The following is an 8,065-nucleotide window of genomic DNA, read 5'->3' as shown; positions in this document are numbered from 1 at the left end:
TTTTTTTTTTTTTTTAAAGATTTTACTTATTTATTTGACAGACAGAAATCACAAGTAGGCAGGCAGAGAGAGAGAGAGGAGGAAGCAGGCTCCCCACCGAGGAGAGAGCCCGATGCGGGGCTCGATCCCAGAACCCTGGGACCATGACCCGAGCCGAAGGCAGAGGCTTTAACCCACTGAGCCACCCAGGCGCCCCCATTTTTTTTTTTTTTTAATTTTTAAAGTTTATTTATTTGATAGAGACCACACACAAGCAGGCAGAGAGGCAGGCAGAGAGAGAGAGAGAAAAGCAGACCCCCTGCTGAGCAGAGAGCCTGATATGGGGCTCCCTCCCAGACCTTGAGATCATGACCTGAGCGGTTGGCAGGGCCACCACCCAGGCGCCCCCGTTCTGTGTATTTTTTTTTTTAATTAAAGATTTTTATTTATTTATTTGACAGACATAGATCACAAGTAGGCAGAGAGGCAGGCAGAGAGAGAGGAAAGCAGGTTCCCTGCTGAGCAGAGAACCCGATATGGGGCTCCATCCCAGGACACTGGGATCATGACCTGAGCTGAAGGCAGAGGCTTTAACCCACTGAGCCACCCAGGTGCCCCCGTTCTGTGTATTTTAACCACAATTTAAAAACGTTCAAAACCGATGAGAAATATTGGTTATTGAATTTAATTAAATTAATTAAGTCATTTAATTCTTTTTTTTTTCCACGAGATGTCAAATGATCCTTTATTGAAATAATTTTCTTTTGTAGTTAACTAGCTGGGCATTCCACGGCACCACTGTTAATGTCATCTATGATGTCATGAGGGTGGCGGCCATCAACATTGCAGCCCACAGACTGGGCGGTCCCCAGGATCTCTTTAATGGTTCCAGAGAGTTCTCTGGCTAAAGATCGATGCCGCATCTGTCGGGCAATTGACAATCTCATCGAAAGTGATATTTCCACTGTGCTTAACTGCAGAAAAGAAAAACTGTAAGCTTGGTCACAACCCAAGGCCAGAGCAGACCACATCACGTGCTCCCTCGTCTTTATTTCCAGGCTGTTCCCATGCTTTCGGCACAGAGTCATCCACATGAAGAACAACCCTGTTTCCTAAGCTGGGGTTTACTCTTAGCTCACCACTGGACCGCACCGGCCAACAGAAACTGATCAGGTGCAGTGGCGGGTGGCTGGAAGTCATTTAATTCTTAAATCACGTATATTTTCGGCGGGTGGGGGCGAGGAGCACGGCCGGGTGTGAGGCTCTGCCAATGGCGGGCGGGGGGCGAGACGCGGCGGGAACAGAGGGCGCAGGCGGCCCGGAGGAATTGGAAGAGGGGCTCCCGGCACGAGCATCGGGGCGGCCGCAGCCCCGAGCGCGCGGGGACACCGGGACCTCCCGGGCTGGAGACAAAGAGCTCTGCTGGCCCCGCGCCCGCGACACGTCCCCGCAGTGAGGCCTGCCCGCAACCGGGGGTTTCGGGCGGGGCCCAGGCTGCGGTGTAAGGGGACAAGGGGGCGAGGCGGGACCCCTGGAAGGGGGCAGCTCTGGGAGCAGCAGGAGGGTGCGGTGGGGGGGCGGCATCCAGGCCGCGGGGGAGAAGGTGACGTTGGACTGAGATGGCAGGTGTGTGGGGGGCGGTGGCTGCGGGGGGCGGGGCATGGGACCCGTGCGAGGTCTTACTTAGTGGACTTGATTTTGTTGTGGTTAAACAGGAAGCTTTCTCCCCTTCTGTTTTACTTGCCAAAGGAATGCGCGCTCTGGGGAAGGAGAGTTAACAGGGCAGGGTGGTGGGAACCCTAGGATCTTTAGGAATATTATTATTATTAGTTTTTAAGATTTTATTTATTTGACAGAGAGAGAGGGAGAGAGCGATCCCAGGACCCTGGTCGCTTAACAGACGGAGCCCGCCAGGTGCCCTGGATCTTTCATAATGAAGGACATCAGCAGTCCAGGAGGTTGGCACTCGGGACCCCCATCTGGGGTTCCCGGTGTTGAAGCAGGGTTTTGTCTCTTTGGGCTGTTTGTTTCTCCCCCAGGGAGAGGGGGAGTGTGGAAGGCAAGGGCCGGCAGGTGGGAGGGAGGTGTGGGGGTGGGAGGGAGGAGTCCCACCTGACAGCTGCTGTTTTATTCTGCGGACTGGCCTGAGGTCCCCAGGAGAGTGGAGTGTAAACAGGAGGCCACCCGCTTGCTGTGTCCCTGCCTGGGTCCCTGTGGCCCCTGATCCTGCACTGACACTCCAGTCCCCCAGCCTGTGCCCCTAAAACATTCTGTCAGACCACATCACTCCCCCAGTCCAAATCCTGCAGGGATTCTTGTTGTCACCAAGAGTGAAGTTCCCGCCCTCACAGTGCCTCCCTGCCATGGGTCAGCTGACCCATTCCCTCCAACCTGGGCTCTTGTCCTTTCCTTCCAGCCGCCAGAGCAAGGAGTGCCTCTGTGAGCACCGGGTACACATACCACAGGCCCTTTGCATGGCTTCCCTGCATGAACCCGTAGTTTCTCAAGTTGGCCAGTAATGACTCTTCGGGCCACATGATTCCTTGTTGTGGGCGCTGTCCTCTGCCGTGTAGGACATTAAGAGCCTCTCCCTACTAGACCCTCCCCACCCTTGGTTGTGACAAGCAAAACTCTCTCCAGACATGGGCAAAAGTCTCCTCTCCGGGGTAGGAGCATGCAATCGGCACCGGCTGAGGACCACTGGCCTGCCATGAGCTTTCCCTGGCTTCCTCCCTTACTTCTTTCAAGACTTTACTCAAATCAGGGGCACCTGCCTGGCTCAGCACGTTGGGCATGAGACTTTTTTTTTTTTTTTTAAGATTTTATTTATTTATTTGACAGAGAGAGATCACAAGTAGATGGAGAGGCAGGCAGAGAGAGAGAGGTGGGGGGAAGCAGGATCCCTGCTGAGCAGAGAACCTGATGCGGGACTCGATCCCAGGACTCTGAGATCATGACCTGAGCCGAAGGCAGCGGCTTAACCCACTGAGCCACCCAGGCGCCCTGAACTCACCACTCTTGACCTTGATGCCCTAACTGCTTTGTGTGAGGGTGCCCCACAAACCTGCTTCAGACACCCCAGAAGCTAATGGAGGAGGAGACACTCTGTCACAGTTCCAAGTGTCCCTGACATTCACAACACGCTGGAAAACTCCTGCTCTGTACAGTGGGAGGGCCATGGAGGAATTTCTCTTGAAATCCTCAATGAGTGGGATAAAGAATGACTTCCTCACTAGGCTTTGGACAGCAAGAGTCTTGGGGGCATTTCTTCAAAAGACCTTTCTTCTAAGCATCCCGCTGCCCTGGGGGTGGGGGCCGAGCCCTGACCTCTCACCGAGCTCTCTGCATCTGCAGCTTGGCTCCCGGCTTTGCCCCCCGGACAGCAGCCGTTGTTATCAGAGGCCCAGGGAGGAGTCCTGCCTCTATGCCTCGTTAAGAGCCTGAGGACCCAACCGGGGAGGTGGGGACAGGGGCGCCTAGAAGTCCCCTGGTGGCTGGTGGAGCAGGGACTCTGCTTCCTGGTGCACGGAAAGTTGAAAGCGTGACGGAGACTCAGTCCTGGGCAGAGACCCTCGCCCCAAGCCAGTCCCGGAGCTCCCAGGCTAGGGTGACCAACCAAGCACCCAGATGGCCTGGGACTGACGTGTTTCACGGGAGCCTGGACTTTCCGTGCTGGACACACAGAAATGAGCTGGTCACCCATGAAAGGGTCTCCTTCAGACAAAACCAACGCCACGAGGGAGCCCACCTGTTAAAGGGATTAGGGAGGGGCGCCTGCCTGGCTCAGTCTGGTTCAGTGTCTGCCTTTGGCTCAAGTCATGGCACCAGGACACTGGGACCGAGTGTCCTGTGCGGCTCCTTGCTCAGCAGGAGTCTGCTTCTCACTCTGCCTCTGCCCGTCCTGCCTGCTTGTGCTCTCTCTCTGTCAAATAAATAAATAAAAGCTTAAAACAAACTAGTATATGTTATTTTTTTTAAAAAAGTAATCTGGGGCGCCTGGGTGGCTCAGTGGGTTAAGCCTCTGCCTTCGGCTCCGGTCATGGTCTCGGGGTCCTGGCATCGAGTCCCGCATCAGGCTCTCTGCTCAGCGGGGAGCCTGCTTCCCCCCACCCCGCCTGCCTCTCTGCCTACTTGTGATCTCCCTCTGTCAAATAAATAAATAAAATCTTAAAAAAAAAAAAAAGTAATCCCTCCATCCAACATGGGGCTCAGACTCAGAACCCTGAGATAGAGGACCTAATCCTCCATTTCCTGAGCCAGCCAGGCGCCCCCCCCAACTAATATTTGATAGGGGTGCCTAGTCAATCAAATGGCAAAGAATAGTGTTTTGTTTTTAAAGATTTTATTTATTTATTTTTTAAAAAGATTTTATTTATTTATTTGACAGAGAGAAATCACAAGTAGACAGAGAGGCAGGCGGAGAGAGAGAGGGAAGCAGGCTCCCGCTGAGCAGAGAGCCCGATGCGGGGCTAATCCCAGGACCCTGAGATATGACCTGAGCCGAAGGCAGACGCTTAACCCACTGAGCCACCCAGGTGCCCCTTTTATAACTTATGTCTTGACATCAGGTGTGGGTGCATGAAATTTGATTATTTGTGACAAGTTGTTATTTTTGTTCTGTGTATGACTCTATTTTGGGGTGATCTGGGGGTGATTTTTTTAATTCTTTTTTTTTTAATTTTAAAATTTTATTTTAAAAACATCCACTGGGAACCCTCCTGCACAGTGGGAAGGCAAGCTGGAGGGACTACTCTGGTAAACAGTATGGAGGTTTTTCAAAAAGTTGAAAATAGAGCTACCCTACGACCAGTCATCGTACTACTGGGTATTTATGCCAAAGTTATAAATGTAGTGATCCAAAGGGACATGTGCACCCGAATGTTTATAGCAGCAATGTCCACAATAGCCAAACTATGGAAAGAACCTAGATGTCCGTCCACAGATAAATGGATAAAGAAGATGTGAGATACACACACACACATACACACACACACACACACACACACACACACACAGGAATACTATGCAGCCATCAAAAGTGAAATCTTGCCATTTGCAACAACGTGGATGGAACTAGGGGGTATTATGCTAAGTGAAATAAGTCAATCAGAGAAATATAATTATCCTATGATCTCCCTGATATGCAGAATTTAAGAAACAAGGCAGAGGGGCTCCTGGGTGGCTCAGTGGGTTAAGCCGCTGCCTTCGGCTCAGGTCATGATCTCAGGGTCCTGGGATCAAGTCCCGCATCGGCCTCTCTGCTCAGCAGGGAGCCTGCTTCTTCCTTTCTCTCTCTGCCTGCCTCTCTGCCTACTTGTGATCTGTCTCTGTCAAAATAAATAAACTCTTTAAAAAAAAAAAAAGAAAGAAACAAGGCAGAGGATGATAGGGGAAAGGAGGGAAAAATGAAACAAGATGAAACCAGTGAGGGAGATAAACCATAAGAGACTCTTAATCTCAGGAAACAAACTGAGGGCTGCTGGAGTGGCGGGGGTTGGGGGATGGGCTGGCTGGGGGATGGACATTGGGGAGGGTATGTGCTATGGTGAGCTCTGTGAATTGTATAAGACTGACCATTCACAGACCTGTAACCCTGAAACCAATAATACATGATATGTTAATAAAAAATTTTAAAATAAGCAAAAACAGGGTACCTGGGTGGCTCAGTGGGTTAAGCCGCTGCCTTCGGCTCAGGTCATGATCTCAGGGTCCTGGGATCGAGTCCCGCATCGGGCTCTCAGCTCAGCGGGGAGCCTGCTTCCTCCTCTCTCTCTCTGCCTGCCTCTCTGCCTACTTGTGATCTCTGTCAAATAAATAAAAAAAATCTTAAAAAAAAAAAAAAAGCAAAAACAAGCGGCACCTCGGTGGCTCAGTTGGTTAAGCATCTTGTCTGCCTTTTGTTGGGTCATAACCCCATGGTCCTGGGGTGAAGCCCCGCATCGGGATCCCTGCTCAGCGGGGAGCCTGCTCCTCCCTCTCCCACTCCCCTGCTTGTGTTCCCTCTCTCCCTGTGTCTGTCTCTGTCAAATAAATAAATAAAATCTTTAAAAAAAAGATGATTGACAGATGAAAATTATATATGTTGAAGATATGCAATGTGATAATTTGATATATGTGTACACTGTGAAATGATCCCCGCAATCAAGCTAATTAACACATCCATCACGTCACTTAGTTATATCCTCACACATGGGTGGTGAGAATGCACGAGGCGTGTTCTCTCTGCAAATTTCAAGTACACAATACATCACAATCACTATTGTTAACTACAGTCGCCAGGCTGAGCAAGGTCTCCAGGATCTGTCCGTCTTATAACTGAAACTTATGACCTTCTGGCCGACATCTCCCTATTTCCTTCTGCCCCCGGTGGCCACCATTCTATTCTCTGCTTCTAGGAGTTTGAATTTTTTTTTTAAAGATTTTATTTATTTATTTGACAGACAGAGATCACAGTAGGCACAGAGGCAGGCAGAGAGAGAGTGGGAAGCGGGCTCCGTGCTGAGTAGAGAGCCTGATGCATGACTCGATCCCAGGATCCTGAGATCATGACCTGAGCAGAAGGCAGACGCTTCACTGACTGAGCCCCCCAGCCATCCCTACAGTGCATTTACTCTTGAATTTCTTTTCTTCCAACAGTTTTCCTCCTGGACCTTCCCAGGATTCTAGACTTCTGGACTCCCATACAGATACTGTCATTCCTGGGTGGTTTTCAAAATCGATGTTCTGTGGGAGGATGACATGAAACCCCCCCCGCCCCCCGCCAGCTTGCTGATGTCACTTGGAATGAATGACTATCTCCTGCTTTTACCGCCTATATGTGAAGTGCTACAATATTGCTTAATTTTAGTTAAATATTAGTTTTACAAAAAACAGTATTGTGTAGTCTTCTGAGATTTTTTTTTTTTCATTTAACATCGGATGGCTAAGAGTTGCTAAGATTCAACTGTGTTGCTGTAGGTCAAACGACTGTATAATATTCCTTTTTGTGAATATGCCACATTTTATGTATTCATTTTCCTGCCGGTAGACATTTGAGATGTTTCCATGGCTTTGCTATTGTAAACACGGCTTCCAGGAACAAGTTTATACGTGCCTCCTGGTGTCCAGAAGAAAGTTTCTCCGGGTCCATAGCTAGAATTGGAATGCTAGGTCTCGGGGTACACTGTTTTCCGTACAAATTTATGCTCCCTTCCTTGGAAAGTACAGACCCTGGTGTCGATATCCAAATTCTTTTTTTTTTTTAAGTTGTTTTTTTTTTTTTTTTTAAGATTTTATTTATTTATTTGACAGAAAGAGACCACAAGTAGACAGAGAGGCAGGCAGAGAGAGAGGGGGAAGCAGGATCCCCACAGAGCAGAGAGCCCATGCGGGGCTCGATCCCAGGACCCTGATATCACGACCCAAGCTGAAGGCAGAGGCTTTAACCCACTGAGTCACCCAGGTGCCCCGATATCCAAATTCTTAATTCTGCCAATCAGTTGGATGTAAAATAGTAGCTAACTACAATTTTGGTTTGAATTCCCTAGTTAGAAAGAAAGTTGAACATCTCCTCATTACTCATTACTTGTCTCTGAAGTCCCTAGTCACGGGTTTTGTCCACTTTTCTTTCGGGGGGTTGGTTCTTTCCTTACTTATTTTTAGAAACATTTAATATATTCTTTGTCAGCACATGGGTTCAAACTCTCTTTCCAGTTTAGCAAGTTATTTTTTCCATTTCTCCATGGTGTCTTTTTTTTTTTTTTTTAAGATTTTATTTATTTATTTATTTGACAGGCAGAGATCACAAGTAGGCAGAGAGGGAGGCAGAGGGAGAGGGGGAAGCAAGCTCCCCACTGAGCAGAGAGCCAGATGCAGGGCTAATCCCAGGACCCTGAGATCATGACCTGAGCCGAAGGCAGAGGCTTAATCCACTGAGCCACCCAGGCACCCCTCTGTGTTGTCTTTTGATGAAAAGATATATATATATATTTATATATATATATATATATATATTTATTTATTTTTTTTTTTAATGAAAAGATATTCTTAATTTCAATTTTTTTTTAGTGATCTCTGCACCCAACTCGGGGCTTGAGCCCATGACCCT

The 8,065-nt window shown here is 49.0% G+C and overlaps 1 non-coding gene across 1 annotated transcript; it reads right to left on the bottom strand.

The window, feature by feature from the left end:
- Window positions 1-1,036: 1,036 nt before the first annotated feature.
- On the bottom strand, window positions 1,037-1,165 carry LOC122908124. Its single transcript, XR_006384903.1, has one exon. It is a non-coding gene; the product is annotated as a small nucleolar RNA SNORA65 (small nucleolar RNA).
- Between the last annotated feature and the right edge of the window lie 6,900 nt (window positions 1,166-8,065).

Source organism: Neovison vison, chromosome 5 (genome assembly GCF_020171115.1).
Source record: "Neovison vison isolate M4711 chromosome 5, ASM_NN_V1, whole genome shotgun sequence".
In the NCBI taxonomy this organism is placed as follows: Eukaryota; Metazoa; Chordata; class Mammalia; order Carnivora; family Mustelidae; genus Neogale; species Neogale vison.
This window is presented reverse-complemented; position numbering and strand designations above follow the sequence as displayed.